Here is a 7,153-nt window from a genome sequence, read left to right on the forward strand (position 1 = left end):
TGAGTTATAAAGAAACTGTCAAATTAATGTGGAAAAAAATGGATTATCAAGCTTTTTCTCATTGCTTACATTTATTTAGACCATGCACATTTCGGCCTAAGCCAACACTGATGATGGCTTAGGCTGAAACACGTCTATGTGGACATGGTCTAAATAAATGCAAGCAATGACAAAAAGCTTGAGAGTGCGGTTTTTTTTTTTTTTTTCACTTTGACTATCATTTGTGACCTCATGCACAACACATCAGCTAAAGCATTAGGTACGGTGGGTACATTATTATGGATTATGATTTATTAAGCATGATCATGATGATTTATTTTTCTGCCAAAAATGTGGTCATCACTTGCATGGCACAAAATGCAACTGTAACAACTCTACTGAGGGGCGCAGCAAACCACATGGAAGCTTCCATTTATTTTGGGGGAATATAACTGACAGACTCAAACAGTTTCTGCTTTTTAATATAACAAATGATGCATTCAAGACACTTTCAATCAAAGGAAATACATACATATCACATACTTCTGTAGCTACCACTGTTACTTATCACAACACTAATTTGCATTTAAAAGACAAACACAATTGTTTGGCTAATATCAAACAAATCAGTCAGTTAAGTATTTTCAGCAACACTATACGCAATAAGTTATTCATATGGCTATATCACACACATCACTTTGAAGAGCCTGGTTTCAGGGATGCATGCAGTGGTATAGTCTATGTGATACGCAGGACTACACAGTATACCCACTTAAAAAGCATCACCATCTCAGTACACCCACTTAAAATAGGCAAGGATACGTATTTACATTTGGGGTTGATCACTATACCCACTACAGCTAACTACTAAATCACAGTATCCACAGCTCTAACTAGACTACACCACTGGATGCATGGGAGGATGGAGGGATTCAGGAAATACTGTCATTCACATTTTCACTATCATTCACTGTCATTAAGTATTCCTGAATACTGGAAACTAGAAATAACTCCCTGTTATGTGTGTCGTGCTAAAAGTCATTGTTGTAGAATTCACTTGACAAGTATTTTTAGTTATCCTAATTTGCCAGCAGGTGGCAGTATGACCCTTGTAATGCTGGACCTCTTCCTCCTGTCTCCCCCATCTTGTGGTGGATTCCTGCAGAGCCAGCCAGCTGGCCTTTGATCACTTATTCATTCAGATCCAGAGTGGTGGAATAATAAATGTGGTGAAAATGGGACATGGGCTTGTTTACCTCTCCTGTGGATGTGGGCTAATTACAAAGTGGCTTGTATTGTGAGCAAAAAAAAAAGATTTGAAAAATAAACTGTCCCTGACCTTGAAATGTGTGATTTCAATTGCACTATAACACAAAATTAAGCTTCATATGTGCCCTGGTGACCAGATGAAAATGGCCAAGCTGCACAGATGTTCAGTGCTACCCAGACCTGATGCAGTGACTAGTGAAATGTGTGAATATTGTGTAAAAGAAAGCAAAAAATAATCTAGTCTGACATGTAAGTTCACTTAACATGTAAGTTTACTTACTTCTACCACATGTTCTCTCAATGCATGTGCACAAACCAAAACCCACCAAAGTCTCAAACTCCTTCCATGTGCTACTGTATGTGTGCATAATGTGTATGCTTGAGAGTGCACATCTTTCCGTGTGTAGCATTCATATTACTATCTTTGAGTGTGAGTGTGTGTGTAGGCTTATGTTTGTGTGTACACAACAGTAAACCATGGAATTTTATTGGACTGTTTCTGATAACATTCAGCTAGACAAGACATGAAGATGGTGCACATTACTAGGAAACTCTTGGATTTTTCCCAGTCTGTGCCCCTGCTCGAAAAGCCAGTGTTGGCGAATTCAGAGCATTACGTTAACGTTAGCCTACATGGTGTCAGTGTAACGTAGCCAGGCTACTCTTACACATATTACAAATATTTGGCAAAGTCTCCTGGTTCAATTGTTTCCAGTTTCATAGAAACAAGGGTGTTAAATTTGCAGTGACTACAAAATCCAACCTACTGTAATAACATTAGGCCTTCCAAGGCATTGCGTTGGATGTTTCTCAATCTCCACTTGTTCTCTTCACGTGTGTGGCAGCTAATCCATGTAGTAAAAAGGGATACCCTTTTAAAAAGAGGCCTAAAGTTGTTTTATATAAATAGGATCGCTATGACCGTGATGTAGAGGAAAAGAAAGTCTAATAGTCTCTCTCATGTGCTCATAACTTGGTTATCAGGTCACTTGCTCATGATTTGCAGGTACAAATGAGGTAGGCCTAGCCTATTGCTTGCCATAATGGTAATGAAAAATATATTACTAGTAGTAAAATATTCAAATATTTTGTGTTAACCTTACTCAGCACCGAAACCTGTCAAACTTCGTTCAAAGTCCTTCATCACATGAATTAAGATTAAACTAATTTAATTTCTGAGCACCACAAAGTCAGACCTCAGCAGCTTTTTTAATGTAAGATTGTTCTTAGGTCACATATCAATCAAATCATAACAACTGCAATGGTACGGTTTTTAAAATCATGTGTACAGTAGTACGCCTAAGTGTAAATGTGTGTGTCTAAACATGCTTTAATGAGCTTACACTTTAATGAGCTGAATTTGAGCTTACAGTTCTTTCACCAACCTATGTGTTTTACATTACAGTTTTTCTCAGTCGCTTTGGTGCTTTTCTCACATCACTATTAACATTTGCACAGCAGTTAGTGTATTTCTCAAAACAATTAGTGCAAACTGCAAAACCTAGTGGATAACCTGCAAAAGCACGTCACTTGCTCAAAATGGATAGTCCATTCCTCAAAAGCAAGTATTTATGTCAATGAAACTGCCAGTGTCATCAAAATGAGAAGTCTTGACATCATCGTTTATGAACAAGATAGTCAAATGGCTTTGTCATGTTTTCATTAAGACAGTTTATGCTCTCAGTGTTTCCCATGCAAAAAAAGGTCAGAACTCGGTGACACTACCTGAAAATGCTCAAGACATCACTATACAGTACTTGTACAGCCATTTGAAAACTACAGTAAAGTTATAAATTGCTGTAGTTAGGGGAGTAAGTGAGTACAAGACACTGAATATGTACGTTTCACAGTTTTACTGTATATGCTCTTTGCAATTTTACAGCATTATGACAGAATTTGACAACTAGTTCACCAATTTTGTATGTAATGACTCAAGCAATGAAATGAAGACTATTAGTTTTATTGGAAACGACTATTAAGCATCCATAAGTATAGTTCATTTTGACTGACATGACAAAGCAACTGATGTACAGTATGTTCAAAAGTATTTGCAATTTGTTCAGAGGAAGGAGAAATTGCTACTATGATGTGCACAAATGACTAAATGTTGTGGAGGTTGAACTAATAGTTATTAGAATTTTCATTCTGATCTAAGAAAAGCACCAAAGCGACTGAGAAAAATTGTAACTTACAAAATAGATACTTTATCTTAGTCCTCAGATAGATGAGGGTTGCTGCTTGCTCTGTTAAGGTATTTCTGTCCCTTCCAAACTGCATTGAAATGGTATGTTTAGCAGCCAGAATTTCAAAATTTCCAGGGGGAGAAATCTCCGGCCCCCCTCTAACATGACCCCCCCCCCCCCCCCCCCCCCCCGAAAAAAATTGCCTGATTGTGCCTTGTGCCCCCTCTGAATTTTGGCTTGCATGACGCCCCTGAATACACTCTACCTGTATTTGTCAAATGAGTAAGGGATAATGTATAGAACGCCGGTCATTATTGGGGAAATAAGTCCCGACAGGGCGAACCGGACCCCGACGCGCAGTGGAGGGGTCTTGTTCTGCCCTGAAGGCACTTATTTTCCCAATAATGACCGGCGTTCTATACATTATCCCTGTTACGACCCTGTGGGTCTTGGTGTTTATTATTTGTGTTTGTTACTTCTGTTGTGTGTTCTTCCAGGCAGATTGGCGCAGCTGAGGGGTGGTGTGAAACCCTCAGGATAGCCCGGCCCTTTAAAAGGGGCTGACGTCATTGAGCTCGCTCTCTTGCTCTCTCTTGCTAGCTGTGGGGATCGTTCATTGCCACCGTCGCTGCCACTAGGGCCAGCCTCGGGCCTTGCTCGTGCCCGTCATCTTTCTCACTCCCTGGGGTGAGAGACCAGGAATGAGCGCCTGGCCGCTGAGGGTAGGCCTTGTTTTTCTTAGTTTAAACATTTTTCCATACTGTTTTTTTTTTTTGTATTAATAAATACACCATTTTATTAAGTTTTGTGTCTGCCCGTTTTTGTTATATCCCACAAGCCCTAGACCGGGATTACTTGCCAAACCCAAACAAACCCCCCACGATATGACTCTTTAGCCTACATAGCCTAGGCTATAGCCTATTTGTTACCGTTTCATCGTGGCTTTTGGTGAGGAACAAATAGTTTGCAACAGCACACACTGAACTTGAATCAAACATTCTTTAGAACACAGCTGATCAACCGTCCACTTTCACTTTTGAATGAAGTTGTAGAAGTAATATTTCACGTAGTAATACGTGAAATAGAAGCACAAAACCCATTTTCCTTGACAGCGGTCTGTTATACTTAGCAACGGTCTGTTATTGAGAATTAGCAGACCACCGAACGTTGGGAAGGCCCATTCAAGTGAATGGAGCATTCTTCAGCATTATGAAGAGCCGTGTAATAAGAAATTATAATCTATTCATGTTTGGTATCATGATAAAGGTCTCCATGCGGGAAAAATAGTATTGTCAGAAGTATTGTCAGACCAGTAAAGTTAATGTATATGATGTTTCTGTAACCTGGGATAACCTGCTGCATTCTGATGAGATACGCCCACACCCCCTGCTCTCAGATAAGAGAAAACTCTGATGATTCAGGGATCTCCAGACGTAAATGTGTGAAAGGCCTCCTTTTCTTCAACCCACCTAACCCTTCCTGCAACATTTAAACAAACTATTTTTCTCCTACACAAACAAAAACTGAAACACCATCACACACCTCATCACCTCAGTGAGTCCTAGCTGCTTATCCTGTGTGTGGGTATGGACCGCAGGGCCATATTTTCATCTCCATGTTAATTTTTATGTAACTTAAAGAATGTCTTTGGCCTACACACACACACACACACACAAGGAACAGTGATTCCTCTTTCTCTTGCTCTTCTGCTCTGCCCCTGGCCGGAGGTCTCTCTCTCTCTCCCTCTCTTCCTTCTTTTGGGTTTGTTTCATTTCTTTATATTTAATGCTTTGTCTATCTGATGTATTTTACATTATAACTTGTTTTATTATTTGTTATTTTGTTAAGTTTACTTTGTTGACTGGCATCTAACTTGTTATAGTGTATTGCCTATTTTATTTTTACCTTGCATTACATTTTAAGTGATATTAGTAGTGTAACCTGCATTGTGTTGAACCTGCGTGATTCAGCCCTGCACACGCCCGGGCTCGAACCCGCGAACAGCAGCACCTCGGATCGGGAGGCGAGCGCGCTAACAATTGAGCCAATAGCCCAGGCTACTGGCTCACATGCCAGCAGCACTCTTGAGGCGGTTTTACCAACGTTCCACAAGCACAGCTAAGCTAGCTGGCATCCGTTACACTCACCCCCCTAAACCTCACTCCCGATCCGGGTCACGGCACCAATGTAACCTGCGTTGTGTTGAACCTGTGTGATTCAGACTCGAACTCGCGAACAGCAGCACCTCGGATCGGGCACAGCTAAGCTAGCTGGCATCCGTTACAGTAGCATTTAAAGTTTTCTCGTTTTTTGCTTCTTTTTTGCTGGCTTTGTCATGACAAATGTCTGAGTGAGAAACTCCATCGCTACCTTGTTCCTGTACTAGGCTGAAAGCAAGACAATCCCACTGAAGAAAACGATAAAAGCAGGTAGACAGTCAGCATTTGAGCAGAGAATTTTAGTCTGTGTGATCATAACAACCAAAAGAAGAATGAGAGAAGAGTGTCACATTGTTTCACAAATGGAGAGTGTCCACCCAGACATGTGAGGATCAGGGCTCTGCTGACCATGTCGCCAGCATCTTTGATCCTTCCCTTCGATTTCTTCTTGGCCTTCAGGTACTTATTCTGTAAGATCTTCCAGTGCTGGGGATAAGCCAATTCTTCCTTCCCCACCATGTTCTCTATCTCCTTCCAGGACCGACCTAGAACGTCGAAAGGTGTCCATGTACTCCTAGAGGGATAAGTTGTAGAGGTTGGGTACCTCCTCACCTCCTCCAGCCTCTTGTTGCTTGGGTCAGTTGATGTCATCTTCTGTGGACATTTCTTATACGTTGGGAGTGTTGTTTTTTTCTTCTGTATACTCCACTTGTGCAAACCACAGCCGCGGGAGTATGCCCAGGCGCTTCCTATCTCTACATTCTCTTCGTCTGTATCCTCACAAAATAGCTGGAACTCACAGTGAATTGAAATTCACTGTGAGTTCCAGCTATCTGGTGTGTGTGTAATGAGTGTTAATGTGTTGTGTGATGTATGTTTGTTTATTTATCAGCATTAGCAGTTTTAGTTTGTTTATTTATCAGCATCAACATATCGGCACCTAACCCCTCACTGCTCCCCGAGCGCCGCTGTTGTTGCAGGCAGCTCACTGCGCCGGGTTTAGTGTGTGCTTCACCTCACTGTGTGCTGAGTGTGTTTCACTAATTCATGGATTGGGATAAATGCAGAGACCAAATTTCCCTCACGGGATCAAAAGAGTATATATACTTATACTTATATATGTAGTAGGTAGCAGTCAGGAGCACTGTGTTGATTTCTGTCTAGAAGAGAGAGAAGTAAGCAGGCCCGTCGCTAGAAGGCAAGCAAACCAAGCAATTGCTTGGGGCCCCGAGCTGGCCAGGGGCCCCAAGAAAATGACTGGTTAAGAATAAAATGCAACGACAAACTGTGAGCGCCCCTTTGATAGTCAATGCAGTAAAGTGCAACGACACTGTTACCGGCAATACCGGGATCCCCCTCAAGGGGGCCCCTCTCAGTAGTCGCTGACAGCAGCCAGCCAGTCAAGTTTGTGATCTCTGCTGCCGGGAAAATATAAAACCTCGCAGTCATAATGAAGCGGAGTTATGCGTCCGGAAGCCAGAAAAGAAAGAAGAGAAAGGAAGAGGATGACAAGAAAAAACAAGATAGTGGTAAGTGATAAATTACACTGGATAAAATAGCTCT

Source organism: Alosa sapidissima, chromosome 16 (assembly GCF_018492685.1).
Source record: "Alosa sapidissima isolate fAloSap1 chromosome 16, fAloSap1.pri, whole genome shotgun sequence".
Taxonomy (NCBI): domain Eukaryota; kingdom Metazoa; phylum Chordata; class Actinopteri; order Clupeiformes; family Clupeidae; genus Alosa; species Alosa sapidissima.